The 23,224-nt window shown below is 37.4% G+C and overlaps 1 protein-coding gene across 4 annotated transcripts in view; it reads left to right on the top strand.

Moving 5' to 3' along the window:
* Nucleotides 1–23,224, top strand: part of LOC137645718 (thyroid receptor-interacting protein 11-like) — a 346,293-nt gene that overhangs the window by 302,271 nt on the left and 20,798 nt on the right. The gene's annotated exons all lie outside the window — the stretch shown is intronic.

The raw sequence follows: 23,224 nt of genomic DNA, 5'->3' as shown, positions 1-23,224 counted from the left end.
AAGGTCCTGAGTCTCTACAGCATAGTATTATGAAATTGAACTCCTCCATTGTTAAAAAATTAAACCACTCCAGTACAAAAGACCTGAAGTCCTCAAACACCATTGTAAATCGTCATCAGTACTAAGGACCCTAGTTGCTCCAATCCCAACGAAATAGTTGTACAGTATTAGCTTTGGGAGGTGCTGTGATAACTTCTAGAGACAATTGGCAAACCAAAGAGAAATCAGAAAAAGGGTTAATAAAGAGTGGTTAACTAAAAAAGAAATTAGAAACTGTATTTCATGATACATACCAAAAACTACTTAGGCAGACAGTGCCAGTAACATTGATCAACTGTACAAGTATCACCAGATGAACCCCACGATCATGAGAAGTTAGAATTGGATTGCAAGCGGGAAACTAGAGTCGTCAGACTCCCAACAAAATCGTATGATCAATTGACTGTGCCCATTTATGCCTGCCAATAACCCCATGCACACAGAGATGGACTTGTGATTCAGGTGTTGCATGTTTGGGACCTTTAGATGCATACTTATTAAGCCCTGTAGTAGAAACGGAACTGATGATCTGGTTACCATGGAGGTTTCTACATGGTTGGAACAATCGATGTCATTTTCACATTCTCTCACCATGGCATCCCTGGTGATGTAGATTTTTTGGGTTATCTGTCTCCATGTTGCACATAATGGTCAAGTATATAATTTCTGAGATTTATCATCTCAAAGACAGTACAGTAAACCATTCCCGCCTCCCTGTAATAGTTCATTTCAGGTCTGTAGCAATAAGATAGAAACCATATCTAAGAATGCAAATCATAAACCCCCTCTTAACATTAATATTTATGTTCAGATTTTTGTCTGACAACAGCTTCCTGCACTTTACAGTAATGGGTCAAGCTCATTTATTGTAAGTCAAAACTCCTTGGAGATCCTTCAATTCTCAGTTTCTAGTCTGAAACGTGAGCTAAAAAAATTCCCACTTAAATATAGATTCAGCCAATATAAGTTATAAATGTGCTGTGAAATAAATGTAGTTTCTTGAAAACAATTTTTTTACTGTAAGCCCATTATTTTTTACAATTCTATATTTTATGAACTCCACTTTTTCAATGTCAAAATTTATGAGTACAAGTATGATTAATTAGATTGATAACCAGGAATTGTTGCATGTGTGTGTATAAATGAGTACCCACCCACATTCATTCTTATTTACATTTCACCTATTTATTTAGAATTTTTGTGAAAAATGAAATAGGTAGTACTGTATAAGTAATGGGTTTGTATGAACATTTTTATTTTTCATAAGATTTTAATTTTTTGTACATAGGTCAACAAGTATTGGGAAACAGAAGCTTGTCAAGAATGTAAATTATTCTGCTAATATTTTTAAACAAAGTAAATTATTAATTACTGTTTATGTAGGTTTTACATCATATTTCTTATAGTATAGTACAGGTACTTTTAATCAAAATACTCATACAACTTAACTACTGGTAAGCTATGTTGAATTCTTTTGACACATCTGAAAATTTAGTGAATATTTAATCTTTCATATCTTAATGAACGGAAACACCATACAATTAGTGTAATTTAGAAGAAAAAAAATTCTAACTTGAAAATTATCAATTATTTCCATACTAAAGATTCATAGAATTGATTTTGTATCCTTATGCGAGATTCATGTGCTATTATTTCTCGGAAGAAAGAATCCACAATCACTCTTAATCAGTGCAATAGCCCATTGTTCCCTATGGATAGATGAGCTGGTGTAAGCGTATGTCAATTGAATCAAACGTGAACCAGCTTTACTTAACTTAGACTACAATAAGTCATTCTTTCAAAGTTGAAAAGAACAATTTATGGACAAATAACCACTTAAAGAGGGTAGGCAGAAGGGAATTTCCATGATTCTCGCGTAAGTATGGAAGTGATTAATTTTGTTTTGAAAATGTTTTTTCTTATCCATGAATCTTATCTCAGACTCAGGCTGAATGCCACATTTCCCTGCAAATGTGGTAATTTCATCAAAGAAATAGATGGAATTTTAATAATCAAATATTTTTCTTTAGACATGATGTTCATATTGGTTCTCTTTCTAAGCTCAGTTTCTACCAAAGTTTACCCCAAAATCTAAGTAAATTTGCCATTTTCTTTCCTTCCAATAGGCTTAGACCTCTCATATAATTAGACAGTATAGCGGCTAATGGCAATAACTAATCCCTATCCTCTTGATATCCCTAGTCAGTGGGGAGGAGAATGGTCATATATATGAATATCAAATGAGCATAGTAATAGCAAATTTTGTTATCAAGATTTTATGTCTATGAAACCCCCTGACTACCACAGACTGATGAAGGTGGGTCACCAGAGCAGGAATCTTGAAATAGTAAACTTCCTTCTTGTGTTGATCGGCAGTGCCCCTTCTCCACTGGTTGCGATATTTAGGTTATTAGTGCTTTTGAAGATTTCTTCTAGATTTGTTAGTAACTACTGTTTAGGGGAATTGTTTCTTGGCAATCATGATCCGCTTTCTCGTTTTGTCTTGTAACAGGGTCAGTATTGTGATTCAGAAAATCATTGTGAGGAATATGGAGGCTTTACTGTTCCTCTTATGAAAATATATGTTTTCTTTGGCTGCTGACCAAATAGATAATTCAAAGCACAATATAAAATCTTAACTCTGCCTATATTGTACTGGAAGTCCTCAGGTTACGAACTATATCCATTCTTACTATGCGTCGGAATTTGGTTTTCGTCGTAAGTTGGATTTATATTCTTGAAAATATTGAATATAAAAATTCCCCCAAAAAAATGATGAAGCAAAAATTACCTCTTAAAACTACTTTCTATTATTTCTCATAACTAATACAGAAGTAAATATTGAGGGAAAACTTTTAACACCTATCAAAAGAAGTTCTTCGATTGAAGATAATTCTTGCCTGCATCTTGACAGATTACAAAAAATCTGCAACAAATATTAACTATTATGTATTTGATGTTTCCATCCATATATCCTGTTTAGACATGAAAAACTTGATATACACTTAAAAATAAAATAGTAAATTTTTACATAAGATTTGGATCGAGTAAAAAATAAAAAGGACATTTCAGATTTCATAGAAATTTATTTCTTCAACCTAATCGTATGATGCATATGAATTAGGTCTCACTTTCCTTACTTCATGAGCTCTGCAACATATAAAATATACATGAACAGCATTGCATAATACAGTAATGAGAATATGATAAGTCTTCTAAGTATTTTGCAATAAAATCTAATTCAAGAACATGGTAAAGGGTTATGACATCACTTAACATTTCCCATTATATAAGGAAATAACACACCTTATCCCTATACTGTATAATGGTATCTTCCTTTGACCATTATGAAAAATTCTTTTTAAACTTTTAGTTTGCTAATAATGTATGTCTACGTAACCAAATCACATAAGATACTGTACACAAGAAAGATACAGTATACTGTTTAGCTAATAAAGGAGTAAAACATCACCTAACTCGTCCCACAATAAAAGTAAACAGCATTCTTATCCAACATCTTACAGTTTGGAAGGCTAATTATGAAAATACTCCGTTAATTATTACAAAATATTTATTATGATATTGAATTATGAAAGAATAAATGAATATTTTGAGAATACTGGGAACATTTAGAAGAACAGTTCTACTACCAACATCAATACTTTTCCTCCTTTAAAATCTAATTCTCTGTTTGTCTTCCTTATATTAACATTGGAGGAACAGCAGAAGAAAATAAAACTAATATAATTGAATTGATAGTAGAAAACCATGGCAAAGTATTATATCCTTAGCACTTAAATGAAGTGAGGCTAATTGATCACTAGACAGTGCCCACTGAATGGAAGTAAAATATTGTGCGCTGTAATCAAAGGGATATAACTTCATGAAGCCAATTGGAATTATAATTAGAATTTCTTTGGTGTTAAATATGCAACAAAAATAGTTAAGAGAACTTAATTCATCATGTTTCTGAGTACAGTATCCCCATTGTTCAGAGGATTATCCTAGTTGCTTCCTAAGCTCCTCCTATTACTATCTTCCAGAAAAGCAGAGTAAAAACCCCATGTAGAAGGTTTATTGGAATAAATATATAGATGCCAACTTAACCCTTTCGCCCCCAAAGGACGTATTGGTACGTTCTTGCAAAACACTGTTTTATACATTTTTTTGCATGTTTTTGATGACTTTATGAGAAACTTCAGACATTTTCCAAAAGAATGAGACCAACCTGATTTACGACAAAAATTAAGGCTGTTAGAGCAATTTAAAAAAATATAGCAAAATATGCTTGAAATTTAACCTTATGGCGGGGGTAAAGGGTTAATATAGTAAAAGATAATCATAACCCTTTGATATATCTATATAAAAAGCATATATGAATGAGCATAATAGGGACACCTAAAAGAATAAAGTTATAAAACAATAGTCAAATCCTTTGGTGAACTATCTTCATTCAAATAAAAGAGGTACAGTAATAAAGTATCAATTTTCTTTTATTTCTATAAGTAAATTTTTTTTATCAATTGCACTGAGGAAATTACACCAATAAAAACAAAACTACTATCTAAAATTCCAAACGTAGAGGAATAATTTAGGGCCGTTGGAGTAAGGTGAAACTATTTCACGCCAGATACTGTCAACATAAGAGATTACACCAGCTCATCTACCACAGGGAACAAAAGGCTATCATTCTGGTTAAGGAAAATATTCTTATATTTTTAAAGTGACTGCTGGATCTCATCTTTCTTAGAAGTAATAAAACCTGAATGTAGGGCAAAATTCATGGAAATTATAATTTTTTATAAAGTACTTTTATAATCTGTTCTATAATTTGCAAATGTAATTTCAGCTACAAGGGCGTATATTTGCAATATCTTTCATTCTTAAGTCTGGATTAGTTTAAATGAATGCATGACAGTGTATTGTATTTTAGAATTAGAAATTAGAATTCTTCATGTGTTAGTATTTATTTTAACATAACTTTTATAAGACTGCCAAAATTATACTTTCGTTAAAAAGAATTGAAGTACTATCTTATTGGTTACATACTTTCATTTGGTACAAATGTTTAGTTGCATTTGCTATTATTTGACACTTGAGATATTCTATGTATGAGCATGGATTCTGCTGTGCATATTTGAAGACAATTTTGAAATTCATGTTAATCTGTACTCAATTTGATGAAGGTATTGTTTTGAGGATGTTAATTTTTACATGGTTGTTTACCATGATGTTTCGTTTTTGAGTGGTTGCTTACCAGACAATTAATGTACAGTACTCTATATCTCCAAGATACAGTATTTACTATTTAAAACATCTGATTTTAAAATAGAGACCAAGTGAAATTTTTAATTTGGGAGTGAATTGAGTTTGCAGGTAAGCTGTCACATTCTTACATTACTGTTTCCTTACACCTGTTAGAGCTTATATGTTGCCTACTAACTACAGTACAATTGATTTCCCTATAAAATATAACAATAATTATCACTCCCATTGTATATAGACATTATATGCAGTTTTATAAATTAGATATTGATCAGCTGCTACTCTTATTGTAGGCTAATACATTTGTTAAACAGTGTATTCTGGAATTAATATGGGACTAAAATTTAAAACTAACTTATCTTTCAGTATACAGTATCCAGCTTTCATTCATTTAGTATACATTTTTAATGCTATTGTATAGTAGGTTACATAAATATATAACAAGCCATAGTTGTTGCACGATCTACTAAATATTAAGTACATAAAGTGTAATATGGTTTAATAGATTGTTTTGCTGCTATGGTTTGTTAGTCTTGATACCTGTAAATCCTGCAACTTGATGCATGCACGTAAGGGATTGTTGGTTTAATCTCACAAGGTAACGCTGAGCAGGTGAATAAGATCTCAGACTGCCTAGTGAGATTTCACAAATATATCCCACCTCACAGTCCTCTGTACAACTAAAACCACCATCTAGGTTCTTCGTATCATCCTAGCTCCTGCTGCTTTATTTTCGTAGAAGTATAATGCACTTTTGCACTGCATGATTTGGGCATGGGTAGCACCTGTTATCACAAAGCACAACTTGTGCATTAATTTGTGTTGGAATCTTAAAAAAAGGTGTTGAAAAACAGAGTTTGAAGATTTATGAAGCATATTCTTCTGATGACCTCTTAATACTATTTTACTTTACAGTAATAAAGGTAAGTTGATGAAAGTTATACAGTACATCTAAAAACATGTAATCTCATTCATGTGTCTTTTGTGATATGCAGCTCCAAATTCATTAAAACAAGTGAATACCGAGTGTGAAGTAAATGGTGAATTTAGGGAACATAGTTGATGTATTATCATTGCAGTCAACTTCTAAAGTTATAGCATATTTGAGTTGTATGCAAAAATATTATTACCCATGCTTTTTATTAAAAGTAATCTCATTATATTCTTATTTTCTCTTATCTTCTTTATTTCCCTATTTAGTTTGCATTTGAGAGTTGAAAATATTGAAATATCATTTTATTTTATCATCAGTTTTCTTACCCCCTCTAAAGAGATGGGAGTTAAAAGTTTAGTTTTATTCTCATCATCTTTTGTAGAGGTAATGAATATTGCTAATTATTTGGGGCTAGCGTCGTTAGTAGGTATGAAATTATTGAACAAGTAAGGAAATTTAATCCTTAATTAATCTTGTATTTAGTATTTTAGTGTAATGTTAGACATGGTAGAATTGAGGTCATTATCTTTCAATTGCAAGTTTCCTAGTACTGTATAATTAGAAAACATTTTCACATTGAAATTTTATTTACGGTATAAAATATTTGGAATACACGTACATAGATTAAATGTTTTCTCATTGTTTCCCTTTTTTGTGGCATTTACAGCTGTTTGTGAGTACTGTAATCTTAATGTTATGTTAGTATAAATTAAAGGTTTTAGGTTTTCATTGAAAGCATATAAAATTGTCTATTTTTCTATTTGTCTTGATTGTTATTGGTAGTATATGCTTGTATTCTTACAACAAAGAAGCATGGCCGGTAACTGAGAATCAGTGAATGTTAATAGGTTGTGATAAATCTACACAGCTGCTTTTTGCAAGTTCTCATATTTCATATGAATTAGGAAGAAAAAATCATTATAACGCCCATATTCTTTAACAGATTTCATTGATTTACCATAACTGAATGTTCATAAAGTGTCCTGCCGTGGTATAGTAAACCATGAGTATGCATGACAGCTTTGTGCATGGCTGCAAGCCACTCTATGCTTGAGAGCTTGTAACTAAAGTAGGATGTGGTAAACTTATAGGAGAGCAAAGGGAGGTACTGTTAACTTTCATGCCTCTAGTTTATATCTAAAAATTATTAGCTTAAAATGTAGTTCTTGATCTCTGCACGACTCCAAAATCAGGACATTGGCATACCCTTTTCAAAGCATGACAGTTGCTACAGAGTCTGGTTTACTGTCATGTTATAATCCAGCAGTGCAGCCTTAGCCAAGGACTTGGTTGGCCGAAGCTTAAACAACCCAGCAAGAGAAATGTGCATCAAATGCATGTGCAAGTCTACGGGCTGGAGGTGTGAGTATTACATCAGGTACTGGTGTTGTGCATGAAAACCAGTGGCTGTGTAATACCCTCCCCACTACCCGTGAATCTCCTCTTCCTGCCCTGATCCCCCATTCCCTTTTTATCACCTGTTGTATACCCAAACCTTAAGTAGTATACTGTATGTAGACTATGAATTAGTTCTGAATATTTGTACTAGTCATAGATTTTATTATGTTAATTTATGGTTTCTAGGACAACTCTGTATTAGAGCTTCTAATTTTTCTGTGATGGCCATTGGGATGATGTGCATCATTCATTATTATACATGTCCCTTTTGTATTAAAAGATTTTTTCGTATATTTGATTACCAATATTGTTACATTAATACTTTTAGTATTACACTTATTTGCTTGTTTTGCTGTTGACCTACAAAAAGTTATTTAAATATAATTTAGCATGATGAAATGTGGATACAATACTGTCAAATATTTCTTTGAACCTCTCCTGATGTTCATATTGCTTCTCCCCGAAGCTTGCCTTATATTAATGTTTACCCCAAAGCTATTTTTTTTTCAATGGTTTAGTCAGTCTAGCAGTTAATCGCAACAACTTTTACTTGGGTACACTATAGAAGCTTTATCTTTGTTTTTTCTTTGACTTGCGCTTGATAAGTCGACAGTTTGTTTACCTCCTCCTGATCGTAAAGAAGTTATTCAGGGTTTAGTGATCACAAGGAATGTCCTCTCCTGAATTTGTTAATAATTCCTGTGTAGGTTGTTAAAGGGAAGTATATCTGGGTAATCATGATCCTCATTCTCTTTGTATCTCTTGTCAAGTGGAATTACAGTATTGTATAACTATTCGGATAATAATTTTTATGAATGGGTAGGTCTTACTGTTCCTCATATGAAAAATTATCTTAACATGGTAACTGGCCATATTAAGAGTTCCAGATGTAAAAGGTAACCACAAGAGTGTGGGAGTCATCAATGAAGATCCGGGGAGATTCATAGAAAGAAACAAGAACTTTGCTGATGAAATTTGTTTCTATACTCACTTCATAGTCATATACATGCCAATTCTCCTCCCAACTGACTAGTGTTGTCAAGACTGAAAAACAAATCATCTACAGTGTACCCAAGCCATTGCTATTTCCATCCACTGCCGAGTTGTCTCAATACTGTACAGTACTAGAGACCTAAACTTATTGAAAGGAAAAAATAGGACATTTTTTAGTTTTGGTGTACACGTCGCTATAAGACGAGCTTAGAGAGAGAAGCAATATAAGCATGAGGTGAGTAAAGAAATGCAGTAACAAATTTGATTTTCAAAATTTTGTTGTTTGTTTTCCTCATGGAAATTGAAGGATTTTTAATTGTAGTCTTAAGAGCCTGGGAGATCCAATCATAGGGCAAGAGGCTTTAATGGCAAATTATACTTGGACATCCAGGGTTGGTGTTGGATAAGATAGTTGCATATGGCTGGAGGTATCTAGGAAATGTTCTGAGACTTTAAATGATCTTAGGGAACAAATTTGAAATTTTTAACTTTTTTCTTAGATCGTAATCTCTTAGTGAAAAAACACTAAAAGCATAAGCATATCTATTATGTTGGAGTTTTTAGTACCCAAGTCTTGATATTTTAATACTTAAAATTCATTCATTCTAACCTAAATATTATCATTTCCCGACTATTGGCCTATCCAGAGTAAGACTAGAAATCAAGTTATTTTATTTGACCTCCTGCTTGAGTATAATCCTTATAAATGTTATCTGACACTACCCTGTGATCTGTATGCTTAGGATTCCCAAACTTGGATTGCAAGCAAATTCAACTGAAATGTTAAATCTTGCATTCTATTTATCTAAATGTAAAAGCTCAGCTTGGTGTGATTGCTGACTTTTATTATGGTATTGTTACTGGAATGTTTGTTAATTTCATATACTTTTAATTCGCTGTTGAATCCATTATATTTGTAGTGAATAGTAATAAATATTTCATGTGTTGTTATTAATGTTTAGGTAAAAACTTTAAAAGGCTAATAATTGGTAAAGGTTGCTTTTAATCAAACAATCTTTTTCATTATTTTTATATGATGATTATTAGCATCTATGTGTTAAATTCACAGAGTGCAGTACTTAATATCAATTTTTAGTACACAAAGAAAAGGCCTAAAGTAATAGAGAGATGTCAAAAGGATGCCTTCAACACATGTTTAGTATTTAATTGCTTATCTTTTGGGAGTAAGCTTATTTTTTCCCAATTCTATTTATTGAGCATGTAAAATCCTTTACATTTTTTTTTTTACTTTATAATTAGCTTGGATGCCACTACTGTTGCTATTGGATTAAATTAATCTGTGATAAGGAACATTCATACTTAACCTTATTCTATAGTAGTTTTTGGTAAAGCCTATAATGTTTTTGTAATTAGAGAAATATTGGAGAGTTTTATTGAAAAAATATAAGATTGCATGAGTGAAATTTAATTCATTCTTTGTTATGCTGTAGTACTTTATTGGTTTTTTTTTATTGTGTATACACTTTTAATGCATGTATAATTCTTATGATTTTCACTTTTTACATATTTTAACATTAATACAGGAGAACAATATATAGACATATTTTAATATCCTACAAATAATTAGAAAGTTGTAGCACTGTAGTAGTATACATAATACAGTACTTCCTAGTCTCTCAGTATAGCATAGTACTTCATATAGAATTTAAAATTTTAGTCACTTAATTAGTTAGCACAGCCTGTGCCAGTCTTGAGATGTTATATAAATAGAGTCATCAGTGAGGGAAGGAAGTTTTGAATCCTGTCAGGTAAGTACCTCTTGTTAGATGAAACCCCTTACTGTATCTTGCACCATTGCTGTTTGGAATACCATGCGATGTGGATGTGTGTATGTGGATGAAATTTATTTTATTACATTTTCAGCATTTTGCTGTGTGTAAAGAGCAAATAGGAAAGAGTTTTAGCATGAGTACTATATCGTGGTGAAAGCACAATTCTTAAAAGAGGTAAAACATTTATGTTGCCTTGGGGATACACTGGGTTGTAAATCTGCCAGATATTAAGAGGGCAGTTAGTAAACAACAGCAGCAGCAGCCTGAATGAAGTAAAAAGAGGTTTTTGAACTATTGGTACATTGAAGTATTATACAGTATAAGTAAACAAAACATCACTTCGATTCATGAATAAGGCCTGTACTAATTCAGGCAACAAAGACAAGGCTTTACAATAAATATGGAGGATATTCTAAAAGATATGTGGTTATTGTATGAAAATCTATGGTTTAGGTGCAGTTGAAAAATCATTTCAATTTGGTCCCCCATATAATAATCAGCAATGGAAAATTTCTTAGTGATTGAAATTGCTTCAAAATATTTCAAACTAAACTCATGTTTATTTGGTGTTAATTTACTTAGAACAACAATGTTTCTTTATGAAAACTTGAAACACTTTCACCTTGATGGTAAAACATTACATGAGGGAAAAAAACATTAATTTTTTTTTTTATTCTATTTCCATTTTTTTTTAAAGCTCCCCATTCTTATTTCTTATAATGCAAGTTTTTCATTCTTAACAATGTTTTGTGCAAAATACAATATAATAACTTATTTATATAACAGGTGATATTACTTTAACATTTCTCATTAAAATTCTTTAAACACCATATTAAGAAAATAAGGAGAATTACAAACTCTATAAGATATGGAAAGGAAAAATTCATGTTGCCTTTTGCCAAAATTATTTATCACCAATAAGTTAGTTCAATTCCTCTCAAAGGTAATCTTATTTTTCCCTGTGGTGGACTAAGCAATGGGAAATGTTGACACTCTTCCTAACATTTCCATGAAATATTCATTAGTCATATTCATTAGTCTTATTAAAAATTTGAGTACTAACCCCTACAAATATTTGGCATTCAAGCCCCACCTTCTCCTATTTCTATGAACCTCCCACGATGTTCATATTACTTCTCTCTAAAGGTGTGGTTTATATCGGTTTACCCCAAACTCTAAGTTTTCACTTTTTTTCCCTTTCTATGGGCATAGGTTCTAGAACAGTATTATTATTATTATTATTATTATTATTATTATTATTATTATTATTATTACTTGCTAAGCTACAACCCTAGTTGGAATAGCAGGATGCTATAAGCCCAAGGTCTCCAACTGGGGAAATAGCCAAGTGAGGAAAGGAAATAAGGAAGAACTACAAGAAGTTTAAGAACAATAACAACATTAAAATAAATATTTCATATATAAACTATAAAACTTGAAAATAACAAGAGGAATAGAAACAAGATAGAATAGTGTGCCCGAGTGTACCCTCAAGCAAGAGAACTCTAACCCAAGACAGTGGAAGACAGTATTGGCAATAACCTTGGTTTAGGTATGCCATACATGCTTTGTCTTTCAGTCTTTTCATAGACTTTTTCTTGATAAGTCAACACTGTTTTTACCTCATCCAGATTGTGAAAGTCCTATTTAGATTATTAGGGATTATAAGTGATGTCTTCTCCTGAATTTGTTAGTAGTTCCTGTGTATATTGTTCAAAAGATTTATTTCTGGGCAAGTATTTTTAAATGGTTGCTTGACCAAATTAAAATTTCCAAATATAAATGGTGACAACTTTAGTTCAAGGGAAAATCCAAAGAATACAAGGCCTGTTGATTACAGTGGAAATAGTGATGATAGTAATAAGCTTTTGTAAGTTCTTGTCATCTTTTGCTTCTTTTGTTCAATCCAGGAAGGCCAGTCAGTCTTTGGGCAAAGACAGATTTTAGCTTAACTTAATGCATTTCAAACCCTAGTCTTAACTCCTAAGTTTTGCCTAATGGTTCTAGTACACCCTTCAGGAAGGTTTCTGTTGGCACATAGCACATGACATCTAAGAGCCTTGCACTCTATAATTTCTTCAAATCCTTCAACTGCAAAACCCTTGCTATTTCACAACCCAGTCTGCTCATTTCAACCAATGGATTCCAAGGTAAAAGACCATATATCTGGCATCCTGGATTCTAATATTCCTTCGCTCGCTGAATTAGGGGCTCATGAGCAACTGTGTACCTACAGTATATTACATAAATCTTTGAAGTCTCAGCACAAGGTGATCTGTTGATTCGTTGCGTCATGTTTTGGATGGAAGTGCTCCTCTGTCTCAAGCCTCGTGTGAGCTTGGCCACCAACACATTTCAAGTGTTCTCTAACTGTGTTAAGGTAGGTGCTAGTACCTAAACTGCCAAAACTAGTCTCTTTCCTAGCCTAGGCCCAAATGTTTCCGTTCAAAATAAACAAAAAGGAAAGTTATGTACAGTAGTTTAATGTTTTAGAGAATTCATCGAAGATGAAGGTAAAGATTATATGGAGGAAGAGCCCAACTCTGATGAGGAATCTCTTTATCATTTGTTAAAGAAGCTTATTTCTGAAAGTTTTCCATATAAGTTACTTGATGTAAGTTTTGATTCTTCTTATTCTTCAAGTGCAAAGAAAAGCAGCAAATTTGTGTTCCCATTTGGATTTTGAGCCTTCTATCCTACAAAGGTAAAGGTGTTCCGAAATCTAGAACATAAATAAATTGCCTAACCTTGTTATTGATTTAGTATAATTACTTCTCGTGAACCGATCATTAATGTTTATAAAAGGAGATCTTTAAATGCATGGCTTGTGAGCTGGTGTACTAAAGAAGTACTGTTTGTGGGTAATAAGTTGTAAGCATTCTTGAAATACTCTCCTTTGTTGATTCTGTAGAAGGAGTTATTCAAATCTTACAGAAGAGAACTTTCTAGGCCATCAAGATCTGAATCTTACTTTGAATTTTCTGACTTGTTTAGATAAAACTGTTTCAGATGTTGCTTCCGAGGCTATGGCAGCCATTGTGTGTTTTGTGATAAGCTTAGTTAACAAGTGAGTTCTATAGTTGGGACAGTCTGGTGTATAGAAACATCCCTTAATTTCTCTAAATACTCTCCTTTGCAGAATCTGTAGTAGGAGTCTTATAGAAGGGAAATTTGTAGGCCATCAGGATCTGAATCTTATTTAGAATATCTGACTTGTTTAGATAAACCTATTTCAGATGGGGTATCTGAGGCTATAGCAGCCCTTGTGTGTTTTGTGATTAAGCTTAGGTACCAAGTGAGCTCCTCTATTCTATGTTAGGAACAGTGTCTGATGCACAGAAACATTCTTTAATTTATTCCTATACTTTATGTCCAGTATTAGATACGAAAACATAATAGATAAGGTGACTGCTCAAGTGGACTCCAAGTCATGCTTTGAGGTTTTTTACCGGAGAACCCCTCCTGTCAATGTTTTGAGTCTAAACAGGTTTCCAGCTCACACCAAGTTTTCAATGAAAATGCCCTCGACAGTCTTGAGGGCAGTATAGAAAGGAGATTGCATGTTTTAAATAGACATAACAGATACCTACTTTCACATTTCTATTCATCTTAGTTTTATGAATTTTGGCTTGTATATGGTTGAATGATTTACCAATTCAAGGGCCTGCGATTCGGTCTCAGGATTTCTCCACAAGTGTCTTCACCAGGATTATTGTTCCCATCTCCAAATCGATAAGATTTCTGGGTATTAGGATTCTTTTATACCTGGACAACTGGCTAATTTTGAATGCTCTGGTGGAAATGATTCAAGTTCAACAAGTGTGGTTACTCAGGTTTATGGAAAGGTTTGAAATCCTGTTCAGTTTGGAAGGATAGGGTACAACTCTCGATTTTTTCCCTCTGTCAGGGAAGTGAAAGACTAAAGAATAAACTCATATCAATTGCTTGGAACTTCTAGCTGTGTTCAAGGCCTTTCTGAGTTCAAACTCAAGAGTTGCTGGTAATCAGAAAGTGTGTTGCAGTGTTTTCCAACAAAATCTCAGCATTAGCTCTTATCCAGAAACAGGGAGCTAAGTCAGAATCTCTGTTCCAAATGGCAGAAGTCTTATTGACATGGATGTCCTCTTGTTTATCCCAGAGAAATCGAGCAGCTTAGAAGATCAGTTGAGCACGAAAAAACAGATTTTTCCAAACTAATGGTCTTTGCATCCATCAGTGTATCTAGCATTTTGGAATGGTTGGGGACAGCCAAAAGTGGACATAATTTCAACATCTTTAAACAAAGAGGTAGAGTTGTTTTGTTTACTAGGTATGGATTCTTAACATGAAGATGGACGCCCTGTTACAGGACTGGTCGAATCTGGATCTGTACGCCTTTCCACCATTCACCATGATTCAGCATGTATAAACAAATTGAGAGTACATATGAGCAGCAGGATGACTCTGGTGCCTAACTTTTAACCTCAAAGAGAATAGTTTACAGATCTGTGACCTCTGTTGTTGGAGTGTCCCAGAAGGTTACCATATATAACCAATTTTCTCAGACAACTGTGTTCAAGGGCAGTGCATCTTAATCCATACAGGCTACATCTAACAGCATGGAGACTGTCCATTGTATATACTCCTAGACAAAGAATTTTTGAAGTCTTCTAGATTAAGTATCCTAGGTTCCAGAAGACCATCTAATAACAATCTGTATCAAAGGGAATGGGATGTTTATTTTGATTGGTGCAAGTCAAGAAAAGGGTTGGTGACTAGGACTAATTTGGATGATATTGTTAAATTTTAAATATTTAACTTAGCCGGTGAATATATAATAGCTGCAACTCTGTTGCTCGACAGACACATACATAAAAAAACTCGCCAGCGATCGCTATGCAGGTTGCGGGTGTGCCCACCAGCGCCAACTGTCGGCCAGATACCACTCTCGATGTAAACAAAACCTTCAATTTCTTCTCTGTCGACGTGTCGACAAGACGTACTTTACTCGCTGTTGAACCTGGAGTTTTTCCCATCATATTTGGTGAAGTACTTTAATTTGGTTTGAGCTTTCGCAGTACAGGTGTTTTTCTTCAAATAAATCCTTGAACTCTTTTTTGAATCGGATTAATTGTTGATGACTTAGATCGTTTTTTGGAATTTTCCCTTGACTAATTCAAAATGGCTGACCCTTCTCAAGTTCCCAAGTTTCGAAAGTGTAATGCTAGTGACTGTAAGAGGCGTCTTCCAAAGGCTTCTCTCGACCCTCACACTGTTTGTTCCAATTGTCGGGGTAAAACCTGTCAATTGGGAGATCGGTGTGAGGAATGCGTGGGCCTTTCGGAATTCGATTGGATCGAATTTGATAAATATACACGCAGACTAGAGAGAGATAGGGTAAGGAGAAGTTCTTCTAGGTCTGTAGATTTTTCCTCTCCACATGCCCCTGAACCTAATCCTTCCCCTGTAGTGGTTGTTCCTAACCCCCCTCCTAGCACTCAGGAACCATCTATGCAAGACATGATGCGTGCCATTCATGCCTTGGGGGAGAGAGTTGAGGCTTTAGCAAGTGACCGGAATCAACTCATGGCGGACGTGAAGGAACTCAAGTGCCAAAGTGCCACGGCGGATAGTGTCAAAGTGCCTAGTGTTACGCAAAGTGTTGTGAACAGTGTTGCGACCGAGGGTTCGTCTGTTCGTGCCTGTCGTCCACCTAGTCCGGGACCTCTTGCAAGCTCCCAAGCCCAGGGGAGAAGCAATGTCGTACGACTTATGGGTTCGAGAGGCCTTGATCAGCGAACAGACGTTCCCTCTTTGGTATCAGGCGGATCTCGTCAAGATCGCCCCTACCAAAGTAAGACGAGAGAGCCCATTTTTACCTCGTCGTCCGAAGGTGTTTCACGTAAGAAACCTTGGACCAAGGTCTCTAGACCTTTAAAGCGTAAGTCGGTCCCTTCAGGACAAGTCCAACGTCCCGGATGTAGCCACTGGGACAGTTCGGACCCGTTGCCGTCATCTGATGACTGCTCGCCGCCTAAGAGAGGCAAAGTTGTGCCGTCTCATTCGCTAACCCCGTCTGTTACCGCACCTGCTTCCGTAGACCCTAAATGGGTGTTACTGCAAGACATGCAGTCTAAGCTTGCGTCCTTGATGGAGGACTACAACGCTGAGAAGGTTTCCGTTGAACCTACTGGCCATCAGCCATCCAAGCGTTCTGTTGTGCGTCCTGTTGACGTGGATGTAGCTTTCTCGCGTCAACCAGTTGGGGTGGTACCTCCACCGATGCGACCCAGTGTGGATTTCCAGCCGCACGTTGACGTTAGGCAACGCACTGATGCGATTGGTGACGTTCAGGACGTTCATCAACCATCAGAGTTGACTTGTTTTGACGCGGTGCGTCAACCTCCGCAACCCGGTATGGTGTTGACTGCACAACCCAGACGGTCTAAACAGTCTCGGGTGGACGCTGTGCGTCCTCGCGCACCTGTTGTTGTTGACAGTTCCCAGACTGTTCAGCAGTTCCAGGACGCTGCGTCCGGCTCCGTCACGTATGCACCAGTGCGACCGGACTCTGCGAGTCAAACGTTGCCTACACCTTTGCCGTTTTCTCATCAGTTATCGGATGAGGAACTGTCAGATGAGGACGTTGCTGAACCACAGCCTGAGGATCAGCCTTCAGAATTAGATGAGCCTAAAGCAGTTCAACCATCCTTGGACTTTAGAAAAGTCATGGTTGTTTTTAAAGAGTTGTTCCCTGATCACTTTATTTCTGTGGCTCCTCGTTCGCCGCCGTCCGAGTTTGTCTTAGGCGTTCCTGCTACCATGCCTGCCTTTACTAAACTCGTTCTCTCTCGCTCATCCAAGAGAGCTTTACGGCTGTTAGGCGATTGGTTAGAGACCAAGAGGAGTTTAGGGAAGACGGCGTTTGCCTTCCCCCCATCTAAACTCTCGTCTAGATCGAGCGTCTGGTATGCCACGGGAGAAGTTCTCGGCTTGGGAGTTCCTGCCTCTGCCCAGGGCGACTTCTCAAGTCTTGTAGACTCTCCCCGCCGCCTTGCCATGAGACGCTCGAAGATTAGTTGGTCACCCTCGGACCTGGACCACCTTCTTAAAGGCATATTTAGGGCGTTTGAAGTCTTTAACTTCCTGGACTGGTGTTTGGGAGCCCTGAGTAGGAAAATCTCTTCTGCCGATAGGGATGTTTCCTTACTCATTATGTCCTGCATGGACAAGGCCGTCCGAGATGGGTCCAACGAGCTTGCCGCTTCATTCACGTCCGGAGTCCTTAAGAAACGAGAGTCTCTGTGCTCTTTTCTGTCAGCAGGAGTGACGCCATGCCAAAGATCTGAGCTTCTCTTTGCGCCCTTGTCTAAGTGCTTGTTTCCTGAAGTCTTGGTTAAGGAAATTACCTTGTCTTTAGTGCAGAAGGACACCCACGATTTAGTTGCGTCCTCGGCTCGCAAAGCTCCCCCTTTGCCTGCCTTGTCTGCTAGACCTAGGATAGACACTCCAGCGTCCAGGTTTATCCCGCCCTTTCGTGGCAGAGCCTCCAGCAGGGGAGGTGCTCGTGCCGAAGGGAAGAGAGGAAAGAGGAAAGGATCCAAGTCCTCTAAGGGCAGAGTCTGACTGCCCGCAACTTCAGACAGCAGTAGGTGCCAGACTCAAGAACTTCTGGCAAGCCTGGGAGAAGAGAGGCGCAGATCAACAATCTGTGAGGTTGCTCAGAGAGGGGTACAAAATCCCTTTTGTACGCAGACCTCCTCTAGCGACGTCCCCCATCGATCTCTCTCCCAGGTACCGAGAGGAAGAAAAGAGACAAGCCCTGAAACTGGAAGTGTCTCTTTTGCTAGAGAAGGGAGCGGTGGTCAAAGTCTCGGACCTTCAATCACCGGGGTTTTACAACCGTCTCTTCCTAGTATCAAAGAAGACAGGAGGTTGGAGACCGGTGCTAGACATCAGTGCTCTGAATGTCTTTGTCACAAGGACGAAGTTTACCATGGAGACCACAAAGTCAGTCCTAGCAGCGGTCAGAAAGGGAGACTGGATGGTCTCTCTAGACCTAAGGGACGCTTACTTCCACATCCCCATTCACTCAGACTCCCAACCTTTTCTGAGATTCGTCTTCGACGATGTGGTGTACCAGTTTCGGGCCCTGTGCTTTGGCCTAAGCACAGCTCCTCTCGTGTTTACGAGGCTTATGAGGAATGTGGCAAAATTCCTCCATTTATCGGACATCCGAGCCTCCCTTTATTTGGACGACTGGCTTCTCAGAGCCTCTTCCAGTCATCGCTGTCTGAAGGATCTCAATTGGACTCTAGATCTGACCAAGGAATTGGGACTCCTAGTCAACTTGGAAAAGTCACAGCTGGTCCCATCCCAAACTATTCTGTATTTAGGGATGGAGATTCACAGTCAAGTTTTTCGGGCTTTTCCGTCGGCCCCCAGAATAGATCAAGCCCTGCTTGTCATCCAGAAGATGTTGAAGAAAGAACGCTGCTCAGTCAGGCTTTGGATGAGTCTGGTAGGAACGCTGTCATCCCTGGAGCAATTTGTCTCGCTAGGAAGGCTACACCTCCGACCTCTACAATTCCATCTGGCTTTTCACTGGAAAAAGGACAAGACGCTAGAGGCGGTCTCGATCCCGATTTCCGAAAAGATAAAGACTTGTCTGACTTGGTGGAAGGACAATATCAGCCTACGAGAGGGTCTTCCCCTGGCAGTTCAGAAACCCAACCACGTTCTCTTCTCGGACGCATCGGACTTGGGCTGGGGCGCGACGCTGGACGGTCGGGAATGCTCAGGTCTGTGGAACTCGAGTCAGAGGAGCATGCATATCAACAGCAAGGAGCTTTTGGCGGTTCATCTGGCCTTGATAAGCTTCGAGAATCTCCTTCGAAGCAAGGTGGTGGAGGTCAACTCGGACAACACCACGGCCTTGGCGTACATTTCCAAACAGGGAGGTACCCACTCATTGACTCTGTACGAGATCGCAAGGGACCTGCTCATCTGGTCAAAAGATCGAGGCATCTCCCTAGTAACGAGGTTCATCCAGGGCGACTTGAACGTCCTAGCGGATTGTCTCAGTCGGAAAGGTCAAGTAATTCCAACCGAATGGACCCTCCACAAGGATGTGTGCAAGAGACTTTGGGCGGCTTGGGGTCAACCCACCATAGATCTCTTTGCAACCTCGCTGACCAAGAGGCTTCCAATCTATTGCTCTCCAGTCCCAGACCCAGCAGCAATACATATAGATGCCTTCCTCCTAGATTGGTCACATCTAGATCTTTACGCATTCCCACCATTCAAGATTGTCAACAAGGTACTGCAGAAATTCGCCTCTCACGAAGGGACAAGGTTGACGTTAGTTGCTCCCCTCTGGCCCGCGAGAGAATGGTTCACCGAGGTACTTCGATGGCTGGTAGACGTTCCCAGAAGTCTTCCTCTAAGAGTAGATCTTCTACGTCAGCCACACGTAAAGAAGGTACACCAAAGCCTCCACGCTCTTCGTCTGACTGCCTTCAGACTATCGAAAGACTCTCGAGAGCTAGAGGCTTTTCGAAGGAGGCAGCCAGTGCGATTGCTAGAGCGAGGAGAGCGTCTACCATTAGAGTTTACCAATCGAAGTAGGGAAGTCTTCCGAGACTGGTGCAAGTCAGTTTCCGTATCCTCGTCCAGTACCTCTGTAGCCCAAATAGCTGATTTTCTCTTATACCTGAGAAAAGTACGATCCCTTTCAGCTCCTACGATCAAGGGCTACAGAAGCATGTTGGCCTCGGTCTTCCGGCATAGAGGCTTAGATCTTTCCAACAATAAAGATCTGCAAGACCTTCTTAAGTCTTTTGAGACCTCTAAGGAACGTCGTTTGGCTACACCTGGGTGGAATTTAGACGTGGTCCTAAGATTCCTCATGTCAGACAGGTTTGAGCCTTTACATTCAGCCTCCCTGAAAGATCTCACTCTTAAGACTTTAACTGGTATGCTTAGCCTCGGCTAAAAGAGTCAGTGAGCTTCATGCCTTCAGCAAGAACATTGGGTTTTCGTCAGAAAAAGCTACTTGTTCTCTGCAGCTTGGTTTCCTAGCCAAAAATGAGCTACCTTCTCGTCCTTGTCCTAAATCTTTCGATATTCCTAGCTTATCGGAGATCGTAGGCAATGAACTAGAAAGAGTATTATGCCCTGTTAGAGCTCTTAAGTTCTACTTAACTCGTACTAAACCTTTACGAGGCCAATCTGAAGCGTTATGGTGTTCGGTTAAGAAACCATCCTTGCCTATGTCAAAGAATGCTTTGTCATATTTTATCAGATTATTAATACGAGAAGCTCATTCACACTTGAGTGAGGAAGACCGATCTTTGCTTAAGGTTAAGACGCACGAGGTTAGAGCTGTAGCAACTTCCGTGGCCTTTAAGCAAAATAGATCTCTGCAAAGTATCATGGACGGCACCTATTGGAGAAGCAAGTCAGTGTTCGCGTCATTTTACTTGAAAGATGTCCAGACTCTTTACGAGAACTGCTACACACTGGGACCATTCGTAGCAGCGAGTGCAGTAGTGGGTGAGGGCTCAACCACTACAATTCCCTAATTCCATATCCTTTTAATCTGTCTCTTGAAATGTTTTTTAATGTTGTTTTTATGGGTTGTCCGGAAGGCTAAGAAGCCTTTCGCATCCTGGTTGATTTGGCGGGTGGTCAAAGTCATTTCTTGAGAGCGCCCAGATTAGGGGTTTGATGAGGTCCTGTTGTATGGGTTGCAGCCCTTGATACTTCAGCTCCTGGGAGTCTGTCAGCATCCTAAGAGGATCGCTGGGCTCCGTAAGGAAGACGTACTTACAAGGCAGAGTAATCGTCTAAGTCGACTTCCTTACCAGGTACCTATTTATTTTGGTTTTGTTATATTGATAACTGTGAAAATGAAAAAACTCTTAGCTTATACGATGTAAACATATTTAACTCTGGTCTCTATTATATATTCACCGGCTAAGTTAAATATTTAAAAATGATATTTTAATTATAAAATAAATTTTTGAATATACTTACCCGGTGAATATATAAATTAAACGACCCTCCCTTCCTCCCCAATAGAGACGCAGTGGGATGAGAAGAAATTGAAGGTTTTGTTTACATCGAGAGTGGTATCTGGCCGACAGTTGGGGCTGGTGGGCACACCCGCAACCTGCATAGCGATGGCTGGCGAGTTTTTTTATGTATGTGTCTGTCGAGCAACAGAGTTGCAGCTATTATATATTCACCGGGTAAGTATATTCAAAAATTTATTTTATAATTAAAATATCATTTTTTGCATTTCCTTTTTTCAATGAAAAGAAATTGTTCATTTCTGCTATTAAGGGTAATAAATCCAGACTTAATACTATACTCAAGAATTTATGATGGGATTTATCCATTTCATAGGTTACTGCGGAAATATTTAGGGCTTTTAACAAATAAGATATTACATTATTATTATTATTATTATTATTATTAGTATTATTACAAACTAGGCTATAACCCTAGTTGGAGATGCAAGATGCTGTAAGCCCAAGGGCTACATCAGGGAAAAGTTGCCCAGTGAGGAATAGAAACAAGGAAATAAACAAACTACAAGAGAAGAATAATCAATCAGAATGAAATTTTTTAAGAACAGTAACAACATTAGATTAGACCCTTCACATGTAAACTATAAAAACCACATTTTTTTTAAAACAAGGTTTAGTCCCTCAGGTTACAAATAAAATAATATTTTATCAGCTTAATCAATACCAATTGATTCATGAAGAAGAAAATAGCAATTAAAAGGGACAAGTACTAGGTTTTTTTGTAAACAAAATCTGAAGGTTGCATTAGAGGCATATACCCCAGAACAGGAGGACTCAAGGATGCTGTGAGGTTATTTTCTCGACAACCTCCCGTATTTCAGTATTCTTTAGCTGCTGCATCTAAAAAAGAGATTTTGACGAAGGAAAAATCTATTTCTGGGCGAGGAACCTGTGTCTCCCAGTGAAATGCTCCTTAAAGCTCCATTTCAAAGGTATAAATACTACTAAATATACCAGAGAAAAAAGTTGCATGGAATTCATACTTTATATTTTTTTTTTCTGTAGAGAGATTCATATTGTAGCAGTGGTTGGCCATTAGGAATTATCTCTTACGGGCAATTGAAATGGAATATTTTGTGAACAGTAACAACATTAAAATAGATATTTCATATATAAACTATAAAAACTTAAAAAAAGGGAGAGAAATAAGATAGAATAGTGTGCCAGAGTGTACCCTCAAGCAAGAGCTCTGCCACAAGACAGTGGAAGACCAGGGTGCAGAGGCTACGGCACTACCCAAAACTAGAGTACAATGGCTTGATTTTGAAGTGCCCCCTTCCCAGAAGAGCTGCTTACTATAGCTAAAGTCTCTTCTACCCTTACCAAGAGGTAAGTAGCCACTGACAAATTACAGTGCAGTAGTTAACCCCTTAAGCAAAGAAGAATTGTTTGGTAATCTCAGTGTTGTCAGGTGTCTGAGGACAGAGGAGAGTGTGGAAAGAATAGGCCAGGCTATTCGGTAAATGTGTAGGTGAAGGAAAAATAGCTACAACCAGAAAGAAGGATCCAATGTAGTACTGTCTGGCTAGAGCCAAATAATTCTCTAGCAGTAGTATCTCAATGGATGGCTGATGTCCGGTCAACCTACTACCTATAAATAGGATTACATTTCTCACCAAGTTTTCTATAGGAACACCCTTGATAGTCCTGGGGCCATAAGGAAAAAAGATTTAGTTTTTTCTATAGACTTGACAGATGTGTACATTCACATTCCTATTCATGAAATTCAA

Source organism: Palaemon carinicauda, chromosome 8, assembly GCF_036898095.1.
Source record: "Palaemon carinicauda isolate YSFRI2023 chromosome 8, ASM3689809v2, whole genome shotgun sequence".
Lineage (NCBI taxonomy): Eukaryota > Metazoa > Arthropoda > Malacostraca > Decapoda > Palaemonidae > Palaemon > Palaemon carinicauda.
Note: the sequence above shows the minus strand (reverse complement) of the source record. Positions and strands in the feature narration are given on the sequence as shown.